Genomic DNA, 21,054 nt, shown 5'->3' with positions numbered 1-21,054 from the left:
CAAACTTGAAAAACCAGTGGAATAGTGGTTACCAAAGGCTGGGGGGATAGGGGAAGGAGCTGAGAGAGAAAGATGTTCAAGGATACATGCTTGAAGCTAGTAGATACCTAAATCCTGGATATCTAAAACAGTACAGGGACCACAGACAACAAAACTCCAGTTTAGGGACACCTGGGTTGCTGCCTTCAACTCAGGTCGTGATCCCAGAGTCCAGGATCGAGTCCCACATCAGGCTCCTGAGAAGAACCCCCTTCTTCCTTCTGTCTATGTCTCTGCCTCTCTCTCTGTATCTCTAATTAATAAATAAATCTTTATTTAAAAAAAAACAACTCTAGTGTAAACATTAAACTAAGAGATTAGATTTCAGTTGTCCCTATCACTAGGGGAAATGATAATTATGTGACATGATAGAGGCCTTAGCTAATGCTACAAACACAATCATACCCCAGTATAAATGTATCACCTCAACAGTTGTACATTTAAACTTATACAATGGTACATGTCAATTACATCTCAATTTTAAAAATTATCCTTATTTTCTATTTTGTCCTTTCTTTTGAAGTGATAATTTCTAAAATATAGTATTGTATATCAAGGTGTATGTTTTTCCACTTTTGTATAACAAAAATATCCTTTAAAAAATATTAGTTTATTGTGTTCTCAAATTGCATTCTGTCCCATTGTATAATTTTGCAGTCATTTACTTTCTCTTTTTTGCACTTGAGGTATTAGAATGAGGTCAGTACATACAGATCTAGTTCATAGCTTATGTCTGCAAACACACCAGTAGTGTGAAATTACTACACTACTACAAACAGCTGTGCAGTGGATATGATTTATGGTGTGTCTAGGTACCCATGTGCAAGGGTATATACCCTAAAACCTAAGTGTCAGAACATTCCAACCATAGTATTTATTGTCAAAGTACAATCATCAGATGTTATTGTGCCTAATATGAAATGTGCATTCATTAATCATCTGGAAATTAAAACAGACATGCATGTGTACATGCACATGCACACCCAGATATTAGTGGCACAAATTTATCTGAAAAAATTCTGATGTGATTATTTGACAACATTGATACCATGCCATTAGTTTTATTTTTAAATTGTTTCCTAGGATACCTTTGGTCTCTTAGGTAATTCTCAGGATTTGTCAGAGGTTGGAGTTCTTAGTATCACTAATCACTTTACCAGATTTGCAACATATATGTAGAAAGAGTTCTATAACTTATTAAACTGAATCTGATAGGGATCCCTGGGTGGCTCCGCCGTTTAGTGCCTGCCTTTGGCCCAGGGCACGATCCTGGAGTCCCGGGATCGAGTCCGCATCGGGCTCCCAGCATGGAGCCTGCTTCTCCCTCCTCCTGTGTCTCTGCCTCTCTCAATCTCTCTCTCTCTCTCATGAATAAATAAATAAATAAATAAATAAATAAATAAATAAATAAATCTTAAAAAAATGAATAAACTGAATCTGATATCTGCCGATTGAAATAATTTAATTTTAAGTTTTGTATAGAGTGTGAGACAGGTGTTCCTTTGTTCTTCTCCATGTGAATATCCAAGTTCTCCCAATGCCATTTCTAGTAAAGCCTATACTTTTTCAATTGAACTGTCTTGCACTGATGTCAAACTGTGGATCTGGATGTGTGAGTTTGTTCCTAGACTAAAAAATCTATCCAGTTGATTTCTATGTTTGGAACTGTGTCAGGACCACACAGTCTTGATCAACATAGCTTTGTAGTAAGTTTTAAAATTGGGAAGCCCCCCAACTTTGTGCTTCTTTTTCAAGATTGTTTTGACTAACCCTGATCCCTGGCACTTCCAAACGAGTCTTAGGGTCAGCTTGTCAGGTTCTGCCAAAAAAAGTAATTTCAATGTTGACATAGAATGCCTTGAATCTGTAGATTTCTTTTGGGAGTATTGCCATTTTCGCAATACGGAGTCTTTAATTATAGGGGCAGGTGATGCCTCTCCATTTATTTATAGCTTTTATAGTTTCTTGTAATAATGTTGTATAGTTTTCATTGTGCAAGTTAAATCTATTCCTAAGTATTTTAATATATGGCTGTGCATAAATTTGTTTTCTTGATTCTATTTACCATTGTTCATTACTCATGTATAGAAATACAACAGATTTTGGGGATCCCTGGGTGGCGCAGCGGTTTGGCGCCTGCCTTTGGCCCAGGGCGCGATCCTGGAGACCCGGGATCGAATCCCACGTCAGGCTCCCAGTGCATGGAGCCTGCTTCTCCCTCTGCCTGTGTCTCTGCCTCTCTCTCTCTCTCTGTGACTATTATAAATAAATTTAAAAAAAAAAAAAAAAGAAATACAACAGATTTTAAATTTCTGGATAAAACCCCCGAGGTGACAAAAGACCAGAATGAGGCACTACTTAGCCAACAGTAGAAACAGAAAATCCAAAGTCTTTCTTGCTAAGAACCTACCTTTCCCAGCAAACAGTGGGACGACGTTTGTATCTCTGACACTAGGAAGCCCCAAAGCTGTTATTATTGGTTCCTATTCTAAGCACTCTTTGCAGACAATTTAAAAAACATGCAGAATTGTTGACCCTCTCAAGGAGCGTCTGTTGATAAACTGCATTATGACTGGTGGGTTCTTACCGTGAGTCCTAAGCGGAGAGTTTGCCCTGTCCCTGGGTTCGATATTCTCCTCAGCAGCACTCAGATCTCAGTCATTTGTCTCAATCTGTGGTTTTCAAACCAAATCTAAATGGAAAAGAATGTAAGTCATGTAACTCAGTCTATACCACCCCAAACATCAATCCGAATGAATCACAAAACTGGTTTGGCATCTGCGGGTGGGATGTTATCCATAAGAGGCAACAGGAGAGGGAGGAAGATGGCAGAGGAATAGGAAATCTTAGTTTTGTCTGGTCCCAGGAATTCAGCTAGATAGTCATCAAATCGTTCTGAACATCTGTGAACTCAACCGGAAATCTAAGAAAAGAATTGCTGCAATTCTACAAATAGAAAAGCGACCACTTTCTGCCAGGTAGGAGGTGCAGAGAAGTGAGTCTGAGGTGATATATGGGCAAATAAACCTGCCTGGAGGGAGCCTCTGACACCTGGCTACCAGAAAGACCTGCTCTCTAGCGGCAGAGTGCAAAATTGGGACTTTTAGAAGTCTACTCCAGTGAGGGGTGTCCCTGCCTGAAAGGTGCTCAGGGGGCAAAGCAAGGCGGAATCTGAGGTGGGACTGCATCATCTCAGGACCCCGGGGTCAGAGGGAGATGGGGGTGCCTGAGTGTGGCAGAGATCCCAGACATCCGGAGTGGGAAACTTGCTGCATCAGCAGGCCCAGGAGTGGGCTGTCAGCTGGGGGTGGCCATAAACTGGGAACGGGGGCCCAGTTGGCTGGACTGCTCTCTCAGCGGGGCCCAGCAATCAGCAGAGCCAGCTAGACACCCCCTTTCCCCCCCAGGAGGAGTGACTTGGGAGTGTGCTGCAGGAGTCTGCAAGGTTTGGGGATTCCAAATGGGTCATGTGCCTGAGATAGAAATGGTTGGTCACAGGCTGGGTAAGCATGGAGTGTGACAGGGACCAGGGACAGAGGAGGGATTGACTGCTTTTCCCTGAGGGTGTGCTGAGGAGTGGGGTCCCAAGCTTTTGGGTCCAGGGCTGGAGATTGGGAGGCTGCTATTTTCACTCTCAGCCCCTAAAGCAGTGGTGAAAGCCTTCAGGGAACAAAAACCATCTAGAGCAATCCAGAGCAGATTAGTTGGCCTGCCCCCTGGCAAGGGCAGTACAATTCCCTACCCCACCCCACCCCACCCCCCACCCCCCCTGGGGCAAAGAGACTTAAGAATCAACACAACAGTCTCCTCCCCTTGAAGGTCAACAAGAACATCCAGCTAAGGCCAAGTTTACCAATCATTGAGAACTGCAAAACTCCAGCACTAGGGGAATATAGCATATAGAACTCATGGGTTGTTTCTCATGATTCTTTATTCAATTTTAAATTTTTTTCGTTGTCGCCTTCAGCCAATTTCTTACTTTATTGAATCATTTTTTTTAAGTTTTTGTTTTTTTAATTTTCTTTTTTACAGCTAGAGGCCATCTTTTCATTGTATTTAATTTTATTTTTGTAAATATATGTTTTTCTTTCTTTACAATTTTGAGATGTAGTTTCTTCTAACAGACCAAATTACACCAGGAATCTAGTGTATTGCTCTATGTGGTTCACCCGTCTGATTATCTCTAATTTTTAAATTTTCCTTTCGGTTTTGGGTCTCTTCTGATTTGTTTAGTGTACATGTCTCTGGGGTCGTTGTTGCTATATTAATATTTTGTTCTCTTATTCATCTACTCTTCTCTGGACAGAATGACAAGATGGAAAAACTCACCTCAAGAAAGAATAAGAGGTAGTACTGACTGCCAGGGACATAATTGGTATGAGTGTAAGTAAGATGTTGGAACTAGAGTTCAGAATAACAATTATAAAGATACTAGCTAGGCTTGAAAATAGCATAGAAGACACTCCCTTTCTGGAGAAATAAAAGAACTAACATCTAATCAAGTTGAAATCAAAACGGCTATTAATGAGATTCAATAAAAATGGAGGCTCTGATTGCTAGGATAAAAGAGAGAATTGGTGATATAGAAGACAAAATGATGGAGAAAAAAGAACTTGAGAAACAGAGAAACAACTACTGCATCATAAGGGGAGAATTTGAGAGATAAGTGATTCCATAAAGCAAAACAATATTAGAATAATTGGGAGTCTCAGGATAGAGAGGTAGAGGACCAAAAGGTATATTGAAGCAAATTATAGTGGACAACTTTCCTAATTTTGGGACAGAAACAGACACTCAAGTCCAGGAAGCACAGAGAATTTCCCTCAAAATCAATGAAAATTTGTCAACACCCTGACATATAATAGTGAAACTTGGAAATTTCAGAGACAAAGAGAAAATTGTAAGAACGGCTCAGAGCCAAGAGGCCCTTAACCTACAGGAGGAATAACATCAGACTGGCAGCAGACCTGTCCACAGAGACCTGGCAGGCCAGAAAACACTGACATTATATATTCAGGATGCTACATGAGAAAAATATGCAGACAAGAATACTTTATCCAGCCAGACTGGATAGAATGGAAGGAACAATAAAGAGCTTCCAGAACAAACAGAAGCAAAAAGTATTTGTGATCACAAAACCAGCCCTGCAAGAAATATTAAAGAAGAGCCTTTAAGTGAAGAGAGAGCCCCAAAGTACCAGAGACCAGAAAGAAACAGAGATGATATATAGACACAGTGACTTTATAGGGAATACAATGGTACTAAATTCATATCTTTCAGTACTCTGAGTGTAAATGATCTAAATGTCCAATCAAAAGACACAGGGTATCAGATTTGATTTATTTTTTTATTTATTTTTTATTGGTGTTCAATTTGCCAACATATAGAATAACACCCAGTGCTCATCCCATCAAGTGCCCCCCTCAGTGCCTGTCACCCAGTTACCCCCACCTCCTGCCCACCTCCCTTTCTACCACCCCTTGTTCGTTTCCCAGAGTTAGGAGTCTCTCATGTTCTGATCCTTCCCTGATATTTCCCACTCATTTTCTCTCCCCTCCCCTTTATTCCCTTTCACTATTTTTTATATTCCCCAAATGAATGAGACCATATAATGTTTGTCCTTCTCCAATTGACTTATTTCACTTAGCATAATACCCTCCAGGTCCACCCACGTGGAAGCAAATGGTGGGTATTTGTCGTTTCTAATGGCTGAGTAATATTCCATTGTATACATATACCACAACTTCTTTATCCATTCATCTTTTGATGGACAGACACCAAGGCTCCTTCCACAGTTTGGCTATTGTGGAAATTGCTGCTATAATCAGATTTGATTTAAAAAAAAAAAAAAAAAAAGGAAGACCTGTCAATATGCTGTCTGCAAGAAATCTATTTTAGATCCAAAGACACCCCCCAGATTGAAAGTGAGGGGGTGGAAAACAATTTATCATGTTAATGGATATCAAAAGAAAGCTGGAATAGCAATCCTTATATTAGACAAATTAGATTTTAAACCAAAGACTGTAATAAGCGATGAAGAAGGACACTATATCATAATTATAAGGGTCTATCCAACAAGAAGATCTATCAATTGTAAATATTTATGTGTCTACCATGGGAGCAGCCAGTTATGTAAACCAATTAATAACAAAATGAAAGAAACACATTGATAATAATACAATAATAGTAGGGGACTTTAATACCCCCACTCACTGCAATGGACAGATCATCTAAGGAGAAGATCAACAAGGAAACAAGGGTCTTGAATGACACACTGGACCAGATGGACTTCACAGATATATTCAGAGATTCCATCCTAAAGCAACAGAATACATGTTCTTCTCGGGTGCACATGGAACATATTCCAGAATAGATCACATACTGGGTCACAAATCAGGTCTCAACAAGTACTAAAAGCCTGGGATCATTCCTTACATATTTTCAGACCATCATGCTTTGAAACTTGAACTCAATCACAAGAGCAAATTTGGAAAGAACTCAACTACATGGAGTCTAAAGAGCATCCTACTAAAGAATGAATGGATCAACCAGGAAATTCAAGAAGAATCTAAAATCTCACAAAACCTTTGGGATGCAGTAAAGGTGGTTGGAAGGGAAGTATATAGCAATACAAGCCTTTCTGAAGAAATAAGAAAGTCTCAACTACATAACCTAACCTTACACCCAAAGAAGCTGGAGGAAGGACAGCAAATAAAGCCTAAACTGAGCAGGAGAAGAGAATTAGTAAAGATTAGAGCAGAAATGTATGAAATAGAAACCAAAAGAAAGGTAGAACAGATCAACAAAACTGGGAGCTGATTCTTTGAAAGAATATAAGAAAGATAAACCCCTAGCCAGACTTACCAAAAAGAAAGAGAAAGGACCCAAATAAATAAAATTATGAATGAGGTCAACTAATATTCGATAAAGGAGGAAAGACTATCCATTGGAAGAAAGACAGTCTCTTCAATAAATGGTGCTGGGAAAACTGGACATCCACATGCAGAAGAATGAAACTAGACCACTCTCTTGCACCATACACAAAGATAAACTCAAAATGGATGAAAGATCTAAATGTGAGACAAGATTCCATCAAAATCCTAGAGAAGAACACAGGCAACACCCTTTTTGAACTCGGCCATAGTAACTTCTTGCAAGATACATCCACGAAGGCAAAAGAAACAAAAGCAAAAATGAACTATTGGGACTTCATCAAGATAAGAAGCTTTTGCACAGCAAAGGATACAGTCAACAAAACTAAAGAACAACCTACAGAATGGGAGAAGATATTTGCAAATGACGTATCAAATAAAGGGCTAGTTTCCAAGATCTATAAAGAACTTATTAAACTCAACACCAAAGAAACAAACAATCCAATCATGAAATGGGCAAAAGACATGAACAGAAATCTCACAGAGGAAGACATAGACATGGCCAACACGCACATGAGAAAATGCTCTGCATCACTTGCCATCAGGGAAATACAAATCAAAACCACAATGAGATACCACCTCACACCAGTGAGAATGGGGGAAATTAACAAGGCAGGAAACAACAAATGTTGGAGAGGATGCGGAGAAAAGGGAACCCTCTTACACTGTTGGTGGGAATGTGAACTGGTGCAGCCACTCTGGAAAACTGTGTGGAGGTTCCTCAAACAGTTAAAAATAGACCTGCCCTACGACCCAGCAATTGCCCTGTTGGGGATTTACCCCAAAGATACAGTTGCAATGAAACGCCGGGACACCTGCACCCCGATGTTTATAGCAGCAATGGCCACGATAGCCAAACTGTGGAAGGAGCCTCGGTGTCCATCAAAAGATGAATGGATAAAGAAGATGTGGTTTATGTATACAATGGAATATTACTCAGCTATTAGAAATGACAAATACCCACCATTTGCTTCAGCGTGGATGGAACTGGAGGGTATTATGCTGAGTGAAGTAAGTCAGTCGGTGAAGGACAAACATTATATGTTCTCATTCATTTGGGGAATATAAATAATAGTGAAAGGGAATATAAGGGAAGGGAGAAGAAATGTGTGGGAAATATCAGAAAGGGAGACAGAACGTAAAGACTGCTAACTCTGGGAAACGAGCTAGGGGTGGTGGAAGGGGAGAAGGGCGGGGGGTGGGAGTGAATGGGTGACGGGCACTGGGGGTTATTCTGTATGTTAGTAAATTGAATACCAATAAAAAATAAATTAAAAAAAATAAAATAAAATGTAAAGAGAAATTTTAAAAAATTATGAATGAAAGAGGAGAGATTACAACCAACACCAAAGAAATACAATTATAAGAACATATTATGAGCAACTATATACCAGCAAATTAGACAATCTGGAAGAGATGGATGCCTTCCTAGAAATATATAAACTACCAAAACTGAAACAAGAAGAAACAGAAAACCTGAATAGACCCATAAGCAGCAAGGAAATTGAAGCAGTAATCAAAAATCTCCCAACAAACAAGAGTTCAGGACCAGATGGCTTCCCAGAGGAATCCTATCAAACATTTAAAGGTGAATTAATACCTATTCTTCTGAAGCTGTTCCAAAAGATAGAAATGGAAGGAAAACTTCCAAATTCTTTCTATGAGGCCAGCATCACCCTGATCCTAAAACCAAAGATTCCACCAAAAACGAGAATTACAGACCAATATCCCTGATGAATATGGATGAAAAAATTCTCACCAAGATACTAACCAATGGGATTCAACAGTACATTAAAAGAGTTATTCACCACGACCAAGTGGGATTTATTCCTGGGCTGCAAGGGGCAGGGGGGTCCAACATCCACGAATCAATCAATGTGATACACTGCACTAATAAAAGAAAGGGCAAGAACCATATGATCCTCTCAATAGATGCATAGAAAGCATTTGACGAAGTATGGCATCCTTTCTTGATTAAAACTCTTCGCAGTGTAGGGATAGAAGGAACATACCTCAATATTGTAAAAGCCACATATGAAAAGCCCACAGCAAATATTCTCAATGGGAAAAAACTGAGAGATTTTCCCCTAAGGTAAGGAACATGCAGGAATATCCACTCTCACCACTGTTGTTTAACATAGTACTAGAAGTCCTAGCCTCAGCAATTAGACAACAAAAAGAAATAAAAGGCATTTAAATTGGCAAAGAAGAAGTAAAACTGTCACTATTTGCAGATGACATGATACTCTATATGGAAAATCCAAAAGACTCCACTCTCAAACTGCTAGAACTCATACAGGAATTCAGCAAAGTGGCAGGATATAAAATCAATGCACAGAAATCAGTTGCATTTCTATAACTAATAATGAGACAGAAGAAAGAGAAATTAAGGAGTCAATCCCATTTAAAATTGCACCCAAGATACCTAGGAATAAACCTACCCAAAAAGGCAAAGGATTTGTACTCTGAAACTATAAAACAGTTATGAAAGAAATTGAGGAAGACACAAAGAAATGGAAAAAAGTTCCATGCTCCTGGATTGGAAGAATAATATTGTTAAATGTCTATGCTACCTAGAGCAATGTATACATTCAATACAATCCCTAACAAAATACCGTCATCTTTCACAGAGCTGGCACAAATAATCCTAAAATTTTTATGGAACCAAAAGGACTCTGAATAGCCAAGGGAAGATTGAAAAAGAAAACCAAAATTGGTGGCATCACAATTCTGGACTGCAGGTTTTATTACAAAGCTGTAATCATCAAAAACAGTACAGTACTGGCACAAAAACAGACATATTATCAATGGAACAAAATAAAGAACCCAGAAATGAACCCTCAACTCTATGGTCCACTAATCTTTGACAAAGCAGGAAAGAATATCCAATGGAAAAAAGACAGTCTCTTCAACAGATGGTGTTGGGAAAATTGGACAGCCACATGCAGAAAAATTAAACTGGACTATTTTCTTACACCATACACAAAGATAATCTCAAAATAGATGAAAGACTTAACCTCTGGGACCTCGGCTGCATGTTTCCAAAGGCAAGGGAAACAAAGGCAAAAATGAACCACTGGGACTTCATTAAGATTAAAAGCTTTGCACAGCAAAGGAAACAATGGACAAAACCAAACAATAATCTACAGAATGGGAGAAGATATTTGCAAATGTCTTATCAGATAAAGAGCTAGTATCCAAAATCTATAAAGAACTTATCAAACTCAACACGCAAAGAATATATAATCCAGTCAAGAAATGGGCAGAAGACATGGACAGACATTTCTCCAAAGAAGACATACAGATGGCCAACAGAGACATGAGAAAATGCTCAACATCACCTGGCTCCAGGGGAATACAAATCAAAACCACAATGAGATGCCACCTCACACCAGTCAGAATGGCTAAAATTAAGTTAGGAAACAACATGTATTGGTGAGGATGATGAGAAAGGGGAGCCCTCTTCACTGTTGGTGGGAATGCAGGCTGGTGCAGCCACTCTGGAAAACAGTATGGAGTTTTCTCAAGAAGTTAAAAATAGAGCTACCCTATGACCTAGCAATTATACTACTAGGCATTTACCCCAAAGATACAAATGTAGTGATCCAAAGGGGTACCTGCACCCCAATGTTTATAGCAGCGATGTCCACCATAGCCAAACTATGCAGAGAGCCCAGATATCCATGGATAAAGAAGATGTGGTATATATACCACACACACACACACACACACACACATACAATGGAATATTACTCAGCCATCAAAAAATGAAGTCTTGCTATTTGCAATTACGTGGATAGAATTAGAGGATATTATGCTAAGTGAACAAAGTCAATCAGAGAAAGACAATAATCATATGATTTCACTCAATGTGGAATTTAAGAAACAAAAGAGGAACATAGGGGAAAGGAGGGGAAAATAAAACAAGATGAAATCAGGGAGGGCAGCCCAGGTGGCTCAGCAGTTTAACACTGCCTTCAGCCCAGGATGTGATGCTGGAGACCCAGGATCGAGTCCCACATCAGGCTTCCTGCATGGAGCCTCCTCCTCCCTCTGCCTGTGTCTCTGCCCCTCCCTCTCCCTCTGTGTGTTTCTCTTGAATAAATAAATAAAATCTTAAAAAAAAAAAAAGAAATCAGAGAGGGAGACAAACCATAAAACACTTAATCATGGGAAACACTGAGGGCTACTGGAGGGAAGGGGTGTGGGGGGATGGAGTAACTGGATGATGGACATTAAGGAGGGCATGTGAGATAATGAGCACTGGATGTTATATAAGACTGATGAATCACTGAACTCTACCACAGAAACTAATAATACAGTATATATTAATTAATTGAATATAAATTTTACAAAAAAAAAAAAGAATGAGTCTGGCTGGATGATCAGAAACAGTCACAGGTCATTTGAGTGCTGGTCTGCAAGGGGAAGGATTCTACAGGGACTTGATCTTTTTTTTTTTTTAAAGTATTTTTTTTCAATTTTTATTTATTTATGATAGTCACAGAGAGAGAGAGAGAGAGACAGAGACACAGGCCGAGGGAGAAGCAGGCTCCATGCACCGGGAGCCCGATGTGGGATTCGATCCGGGTCTCCAGGATCGCGCCCTGGGCCAAAGGCAGGCGCCAAACCGCTGCGCCACCCAGGGATGCCAAGGGACTTGGTCATTAATGGAGAACTTTAATAGAGTTTCAGTCTTGCCTAGTAGAAGAAGGGAATCAGAAATCTTCCTTAAGGGATCCCTGGGTGGCGCAGCAGTTTAGCGCCTGCCTTTGGCCCAGGGCGCGATCCTGGAGACCCGGATCGAATCCCACATCGGGCTCCGGGTGCATGGAGCCTGCTTCTCCCTCGGCCTATGTCTCTGCCTCTCTGTGTGTGTGTGTGTGTGACTATCATAAATAAATAAATAAATAAATAAATAAATAAATAAATAAATAAATAAATAAAAATACAAAAGGCACATGTGTAAAGAGTGGTCAAATTGAAGTCGATTGTATTTGTGTTTTTCTCTAATAGTGACCTTAAGAAAAACCACAGCATATTAAAATATTAAAATAACCAACTTTATTAGGACATCTAATCATTTTGTTCGAATAGTTCCATAATATGTTATTACTCCAACCCTTATTCAAGAGAAGAGAGCAATCATATAATCGTTGAAAAATGGTTGTAGTGGCAACTCCATGGTAATGTAAACTGATCTGTAGGACAATTTGAGCTCTATAATATTCTATTTACCTATTAAATGAAGGTTACATTAAATTGTATTGCCTAATTAAATAAACTTAACCTGGTGATATTTGAAAAAAAAATAAAAAGAGATAAGTAATGTGTTATTTTAGGAATGATGTTATCATCTCAAATATTTGCATGAAATCCAGGACAACTCCCCATATGCACAAATGATCCTATCTTCTATGGTCATTCTCATGGCATACGAAGTAAATTTCCCTGATTCAAGGCACTCTCTCCATCTGTCTCTTGCTCTCTGGCTCTCTTTCTCTCTGACAGCAAAATACGAGGTGTTCCCACATGAAGCACTTTCATTACTGGGGTTTGAGTAAATCCTGTCTTCCCTACTGAGAACCAATAACATAAAGAAAGAATAATTTTTTTTTCTTTCCAGCATTCTCAGAAACTGAGGTCATTATACAGCCTACAATTAATCTGAGGGTATTTACCTCTAAAAAGACATTTTTCCTTCTCTTTGCCAGTTTATTATCTTTTTTAAAGATTTATTTATTCACGAGAGACACACGCAGAGAGAGAGAAAGAGGCAGAAACACAGGCAAAGGGAGAAGCAGGCTCCATGCAGGGAGCTCGATGTGGGACTCAATCCCGGGACCGCAGGATCACGCCCTGAGCCAAAGGCAGATGCTCAATCGCTGAGCCACCCAGGCGTCCCCTTTTTTCCAGTTTAAATACTGTTTCACCTGATATAATTGTGTATCTTTACATCTGTCTCTTTAATAACTAAAAGAAATCCAGCATAGTTGCATTTTTCACATCAATACTTTTATTCAAAATAATTCAGGACAGAATTTTACTTCGAACATTCTTGTTATGAATCATGTTTGAAACATTAACTAAAAAAAAAAAGACTAGCCTACAAACTGGAAATTTTCGAGTTTGTACGGTCTTCTCAAAATTATACATCAATTATTGTGCTGCATATAATCTAATCGCTAAAAACACAACATCATCCTCGTACTTATATAATTACCTGTACTCTATGATCTCAAAGTGTGATTTCATGATCTCCTACGGGGGAGGCAGGAGCCTGAGTCAGTACATTATCCTTCCCCCATCAGTGAAAACACACAAGCAATATTTCCACTCTTAGTAAAAATCATAAACAGGATTCTTGGGTCTTGTGTGTTATTTTTCCATTCAAAGCCAGGACATAAACTTCTTGCAAAATACCTAACAGAAGAGAATTGCTCAAAAATGTGTCGCCCAGCTTTCTTGTTACCTTGACTCTGAGGGAAAATGAAATAGAGATGAATGCCAACGTGAATTCTAGACTCTGGAATGCCAATTCCTTTGGCCAGTTGTTCCCCGGTAGCTATTCCAGAATAGGAGTTCTGGTCAAACCATGATTGGGAGCTACCCCTTTGACTCGGGTTCAAAACAATCCTCCTTGGCTGGGCTCTCTTTGTAATAAGTCTGATGAAGAAAAATGGGATAAAGGAGTATGAAGGATATGTTCACAGATTTAAAACTCTGGTGTGAGCACATACTTTGTTTATTCCAGCTTGAAAGTCTGTGCATCTGATAATGACTATATATTTTTACTTTAGGGATACAGATTAAGCCCTGCTAATAAGGACATGTTAGTACAAATACATATTTTGGAAAGGATGATAATCCATAATCTAAGTATACAAAGCAAGAGATTACAGAAAATCCACAATATTACATGTAGAGAGAATGGGAAGCAATAGAAACTAGGAAAATTCATGAAACTAAATGAAACGAACACTATGAAAAGATGTAAGTGTCATAATAACAAAAGATGACACTTTGGAATAAGGAACCCATGTTAATAAAATTAAATGTAAAACATGAACTCCACTTCTTTCTCCAATTAAAATAACACAGTAGGTAAAAGACTCCATGGAACGCTTGGCTGTTGTCTTACATTTGAAATTCCAGTATCCAGTTTCAAAACAGTCATCAATCGTCAGTCCCAGTTTACCATAGAAAGACTTCTCCCCCCAAAATATAAAAATAAAATAAAATTAAAAAAAAAGAAAGACGGGATCCCTGGGTGGCGCAGCGGTTTGGCGCCTGCCTTTGGCCCAGGGCGCGATCCTGGAGACCCGGGATCGAATCCCACGTCGGGCTCCCGGTGCATGGAGCCTGCTTCTCCCTCTGCCTGTGTCTCTGCTTCTCTCTCTCTGTGACTATAAATAAATAAATTAAAAAAAAAGAAAGAGAAGAAAGAAAGAGAGAGAGAAAGAGAGAGAGAGAGAGAGAGAGAGAGAAAGAAAGAAAGAAAGAAAAAAAGAAAGAAAAAAGAAAGACTTATCCCTCCAGTCATGGCTGTGATTTAAACAATACAAATAGCACTAGGTAGTTTGCATCTATCTTAATACCCTTCCAAATATGACTTTGCTTCTGTGTTTTCCAGTTTATAAACTATTTTCTATAAGTGACTGTAAAAACATTTTGTTCTCTGGTGTGTCCGAGTTCTCTCGTTTCTTAATTTAATGCTGGCTTGACTTATTTAATGTATGGACAACCTTGTCTCACTATGTACTCTTCACTTTGCCTCCACTTTTCCGGAAACATTTTATCCCCTCAATATGAAGGTCTGGCCGACGTGTCAGTTGGACTAGTCTCAGCTCTTTGGTTTATCAATCACACATTCGTGTGGGTGCTAATGTGAGGTATTTTGGACACATGATTAAAATATAAAATCAATTGATTTTTTGGTAATGTTCTTGAAGAATGTTTAATGATATGGGAGAGAACTCTTGACATATGAAATGAAAAAAAGAGAGCACTGTCAAATTCTGTCCATTTGATGATTTTAATGTTGTTAAACTTAGGTAAGAAGCCAGGAATGTTACTAAAATGTTCACGGTGGTTTCTCTAGATTAAGTGGGGTTCAAATTATCTTCCTTACCTTTCTATATATTTACCAAATTCTTTTAGGAGGATATGTTATTTTTAAATTGGAAAAAACATATTAAAAATAAAAAAGTCAAAAAAATAAAAAAAAATAATAAAAAAAAATAATAAAAAAGTCCTATCATTGTCCATGGTTCAGCTTCAATTGTACTGTTTCCTGGAAATACTCCCAGTGGATGTGACAAGTATTTCAAAGTTGTGGAGATGAACATGACAAGAGCCTGTAACTGTCAGATCTGGTCACTGAACCTCAGCCCAGAGAGGGAGACAAACCATAAAACACTTAATCATGGGAAACACACTGAGGGCTACTGGAGGGAAAGGGTGTGGGGGGATGGGGTAACTGGATGATGGACATTAAGGAGGGCACGTGAGATAATGAGCACTGGATTATCTTTTGTGAACTCATCTCAATCCGTCTTACTTTAGAGTTACTTATTGTTCTCACCTGCTGTCTTCTCCCCAGTTCTTCCTCCCGAGGGAGACCAGAGGAACAGAACTGAGTCTCTTTTTTTGGTCCTGTTTTTTTCTAGGACCAGGCACAGTGAATGTTCCCTGTATTTGTTGAATGTGATCAATTAGATTATCCATAAAAAGAAATTCTTTTTTTTTAAGATTTTATTTATTTATTCATAAGAGACACAGAGACAGAGACAGAGACACAGGCAGTGGGAGAAAGAAGCAGGCTCCTCTAAGGGAGCCCAATGCAGGACTTGATCCCCGGACCAGGGATCACGCCCTGAGCTGAAGGCAGATGCTCCACCACTGAGCCACCCAGGTGTCCCAATAAAATAAGAAATTCCAATTGGATTTAGAATTGCAGTTCCACTGCAAGGCCAGTGGAGCTCATACTCTAAATAAAAAGATGCCGAGTTTAGGATTAAGACCTCTGCTTCTCACCATGGCCTCTAAGAGAGGAGCTCAGCCAGCCTCTGGGCACCCACACCCACAGTGGGCCAGCCCTCAGTCACCACTCCTTTTACACACTTGCTATCTTTCTTGAGCTACAGGCCATGCCATTTCCTTGCACCTCCAGGGCCTTCCCACCTATTTTCTGTGCATGAAAGGTCTATCCCTGGGGTGCCTGGGTGGCTTAGTCTGTTGAGTGTCTGTGCCTTCAGGGCAGGTCATGATCTCTGGGTTGGAACCCAGACTCAAAAGGAAGTCTGCTTCTCTCTCTCTCTCTCTCTCCCTCTCCCTTTGCCCCTCTCTACTGCTCATTTTTTCTCCTTCTCTCAAATAAATAAAATCTTAAAAAAAGAAAAGGTGTATCTCCTTCCAGCTGGCCACTTCCCTGTTGTCCTGCAAGTTTTGACTATAATAAGCTGACCTGGTCCCTCCCAATAGTGCATTCTGCTTTCCTTCTTGCCCTTTCCATAATCGTCACTCTGTATTTGTGTGAATATTTGCTCTCTGCTCCTCTTTCCTGCTTCTCTGGGATCTTCAGAAAGTCAGGTCATCTTGATTATGGCTGATTCCAGCATCTGGCACAGAGCTTGGCACAATCATGGGCTAAGGTGAACAGAGCTGGCTCACTGACACCAAATAGGCTTGCACATCAGCACGACTGAGACTCTGTGGAAGGGGCTACCTGGAGGCCGCCACCTTCTTGGAACCCCCTCCAGATGCTGGGAAGACAGGCAGGCACCTCATTCTGTTTCCTTCACTTAAGAGACACGGTCTTACTTCCAGGCAGCTCTTCTCTCTCCACAGGGAGCATGGTGCCCCCTGGGAAAAAACTTCACTGGGCAAGCTGGGCCCCTCCCTTGGCCTCCGCATCCTCAGCTTTGGTCCTAATCAAAAGATGATCTTAAATTTAAAAGCAGATTACCCAAGATAAATGGGTGGGGCCGATTCAATCAGTGAATATTCTTAAGAACAAAGCTGAGAATTCCCCAAAGAAGAAATTACCAAAATGGAAAGCAGCTTCAGCGCTTGCCCGCATTTCCAGAGAATTTTCCCTACAGATTTCATTCCCTCCTTCACAACTGAAATAAAATCTCCATGTATTTTAGGACATAAAATACACTTCTTTTTTAAGATTTTATTTATTTATTCATGAGACACACAGAGAGAGAGAGGGAGAGGCAGAGACACAGGCAGAGGGAGAAGCAGTCTCCATGCAGGGAGCCCAATGTGGGACTCGATCCCAGGTCTCCAGGATCAGGCCCTGGGCTGAAGGCAGGCGCTAAACTGCTGAGCCACCCAGGCTGCCCTAAAATACATTTTCTAAGTGAAATTTTTCAAGAGGCTTGCCATTGTCTCAGGTTGGAAGCCAGTGAGGTGCCCATAAGACAAGATTCATCACATCAGAGATGGCAGGGAAGGTGTTCGCCCAAGTGCTCACGTGATGTGCAGAAAGAAGCTGAAGGAGACCCCAATGTACTAAAGAGACAAAGACTCAGAATATTTCCTACCTGGGAAGGAGAGAGAGTGGGTGACCCAAATGTTTCTCTACCCTTGAGTGGCATGTTACTAGTACCTTCAGAAAAGAGGATTAAAAAGATAAAGACCTCTCCGAATTTGCTTTTCTATGTCCTATTTTGCTATTTATTAGACCAACAATCCAGTCTTGAGGCCTGATAAAAGGGCACAATACTTTGATTCAATTTGACATCACAAATTTGTCCATCATCAGGGGTGAGATATTCCAGCTATACCAGCAGAAGGACATTAGATGCCAAAACTTTCAAGAAAATGCGCAAGATTCCCCACTGGCACTGTCAGCTTGATAACTGCATTTCTGGCATATTTCTATTAAAGAGGTCTTGGCGGATCCCTGGGTGGCGCAGCGATTTGGCGCCTGCCTTTGGCCGAGGGCGCGATCCTGGAGACCGGGGATTGAATCCCACGTCGGGCTCCCTGCATGGAGCCTGCTTCTCCCTCTGCCTGTGTCTCTGCCTCTCTGTCTCTCTGTGTTACTATCATGAATAAATAAATAAAATCTTAAAAAAAAAAAAAGAAAGAAAGAGGTCTTGGTTTACCTCACATCACTAGGTCTACACCCAAGGGTAGGGACCAAAGCATTAGCTATTCATAGAAGAAACAAACGCCAGGGCCCAGATTAAAGGACAGTATTTTCACAGTAGTTCAGAGATCCTTTGTGTACAAGGGATGCCCCTATAATGTACCAAATCACTACTTTCAGGAATTTTCTTGAAGGGGAGTTGAAGGGTGGGACCTCCATCTGTTAAAACAGTATGAAGTAGAACACTCCAGGGCACATACCTTGAAGGGCATATCAGTCATGGCTCATGAGGGAGGCTTCACCATGAAGCAAGTCAGAGCCATGGCATGGCATCCAGATCCTCTCTGGACACAGATCTTTAATAATGAACCATCATAGTGGCATTTGGCTCAGTCGGAAGAGCTTATGACTCTTGGTCTCAGGGTTGTGAGCACAAGCTCACGTATTGGGCATAGAGATTACTTAAAAACTTGAAAAAAAAAAAAAAAAAGAACAAACCATCATAGTTTAATAAAACCTTGATGGAAGATCACATAAACATTCCCAGGAAGTGGACCAGCAACTCCACGGTACATGATGGCCACATGGAAGCATCCAGGCCTTTATAAGTTCCTTGTGCCCCAATTTATCCTTTGTAGTTTGTGCAGAGCTCATGTATTCTTTCCTATTGAAAGCAGATGTGTGTTTTCCAGCTGAGTTCATTTTCAGTGAGAGAATGCCCCAAAGAGCTCAGGGTGTGGTCCCAAGAAGCAATTTTATCCACCAAAAAAAGGATTTTCCAATGCTATTTGCTAAGTCTTTTCAATGAGAAATATTCACTTATTTACAAGAATTTAAATCCTTATTGTAGAATACAATGTACTACAAAGAAATTAATAAAAACTTTGCACAAACCAAGTTTGGTCCCCCTATTCTTTCTTTTTGTCTTCTCTGTTTAGGCAATGATGAACCTCTGCCTTTTTAAAAATTGTAGAATGGAGGCACCTGGGTGGCTCAGTGGCTGAGCATCTGCCTTCAGCTCAGGTCATGATCCTGGGGTCCTGGGATCAAGTCCCACATCAGGCTCCCTACTGGGATCCTGCTTCTTCTACCTATGCCTCTGCCTCTGTGTCTCTCATGAATAAATAATTAAAAATAAAAGTTGTAGAATGGACAGGCAAATAGGCAATGTTCCTCATGGGCCTTTTCCTTGGGGTATACCTCAAAGACTTTGTGTTGGTTTTTCCTATTACTGAGGAAAAGAACAGCAGATCTGTTACTGCCATTTCAACGACACTGTTCTGATGTGCAGCAGAGGCATGAGGTGAATGCAAGACAGAGGATCCCATGGAGCCCTTGCAAGTTGATAGAAATACCTGTAAGTTGATAGGAATTCCTTGTGACCACATCTTAGCTGAGCCAGGTAATAACACACTTGAAGAGGTTCAATACTTTATTGACCTGAACACTTGGCATACAGCTACCAGCTACCTGACCTTCACCTGTTCCCTGGCCAGAAGAGCATCTCAGAAGCAGAGGCTGTTAAGGAGAGGCCCTGCAGTGATCAGGAACTATCCAAAGCCCTGCAGCAGGGTCCCCTCTGCAGCTGGCCAGTCACTTGCCACCCTCCTGTTCCTCTCCAACCTCAGTTCCCTGCTAGAGCTGTCTGGGGAGCAACCAGCCAGCCTCAAGTCCTGACCTTTGACTTATACAAAGTCCCAACACCCTCCCCCAAGCTTAAGATCCAACCTAGATCACTAAACAGTACATCCCAATTCCCCATTTCCAAAGGCAAAGCAGTGGCTTCTTGCACCCAAGGCTTCATCCCACTTCAACAGGTGTTCACCAAGAGGTGCCAACAACTCAAGGGACCTGGACCCAACCCAGGGAGCCAAAACTGGACGCTTCTAGTGCCCAGTTCTCAGGTGCATGGAGGTTAGAGAGCGACAGGACTTGCTTATTGAGTCCCCGTGCTGCACTTCACACACTGGCTGAATGCAGTGTTCTTGCAGAAGCTCCAGAAGTTCCAGCCTGGACTCTGACCCCAAACTTGCACCAGCTCTGGCTTGGATGCCTTTGTAACATGTGGGAGTCTGGGAGGGGCAGCAGGGATTTCAGGGTAGCAGATGCCTTCTGACAGCCCAGCATGGAGCAGGATCCACCATTCAGGGCTGGGCCCCAAGGCTCCTCTAAGCTGGTCTGCAGGGACCTCAACCCACCAGAACCCAAACCGACTCCTAGCACCGCCCTTGGCCTGTGGAAGTCCCATCCACAGAGAAATACAGGCCCCATACATACTAGCTGGGTCTTTCCAAACCTCTGCCAAAGGAAGAAAAAAAAAAAAGGAAAGCACAAATAAAAATTGTAAAATGCAAAATATATTACTACATATGCTCTAGGCATAAAGGGGGTGTTTCCAAGGACTTTACGGCAATAGATTTGAGAATTCAGGTGAGATGGACATATTTGGGGGGAAATTCAACTTGCCAAAAATAACTCAAGGAGAAATGATTGTCCTATAATCAGAATTTGTAGTCCAAACTCTTCCCATAAAGAAAACATCAGACCAAACAGATTAGCTGGCATACATAATTTATTCCAAAGCTATCTTAACATGATCTAAATGCCTAAAGATAGTGTTAGCAAATTTTTAGAGGGCATCTCAGTCATAAACACAAATGCCATCTTAAAATATTAGCAACTCAAATAAATATTAACAACTAATTCCAAAATACATAGGGATATCTCATGACCTAACTGGGTTATTCCAAGAACACATTATTTAATATAAGAACTTATCTAAATCACTACATAAACAGGTTATCAGATGAGAAATCATATTATGGCAATCAATGGAAAAAGAAATTAAAAATTTCAAAATCTGTACAGAAGGAAATAAACTGAGCCAATTAGAAGTAAATGGACTCCTTTGGCAGAAATTGATAAATAGATAATTTCAAACTGAATGGGAAATAGGAAATGTAGACAGTGATGCCACCC

Source organism: Canis lupus, chromosome 4, assembly GCF_003254725.2.
Source record: "Canis lupus dingo isolate Sandy chromosome 4, ASM325472v2, whole genome shotgun sequence".
In the NCBI taxonomy this organism is placed as follows: Eukaryota; Metazoa; Chordata; class Mammalia; order Carnivora; family Canidae; genus Canis; species Canis lupus.
Note: the sequence above shows the minus strand (reverse complement) of the source record.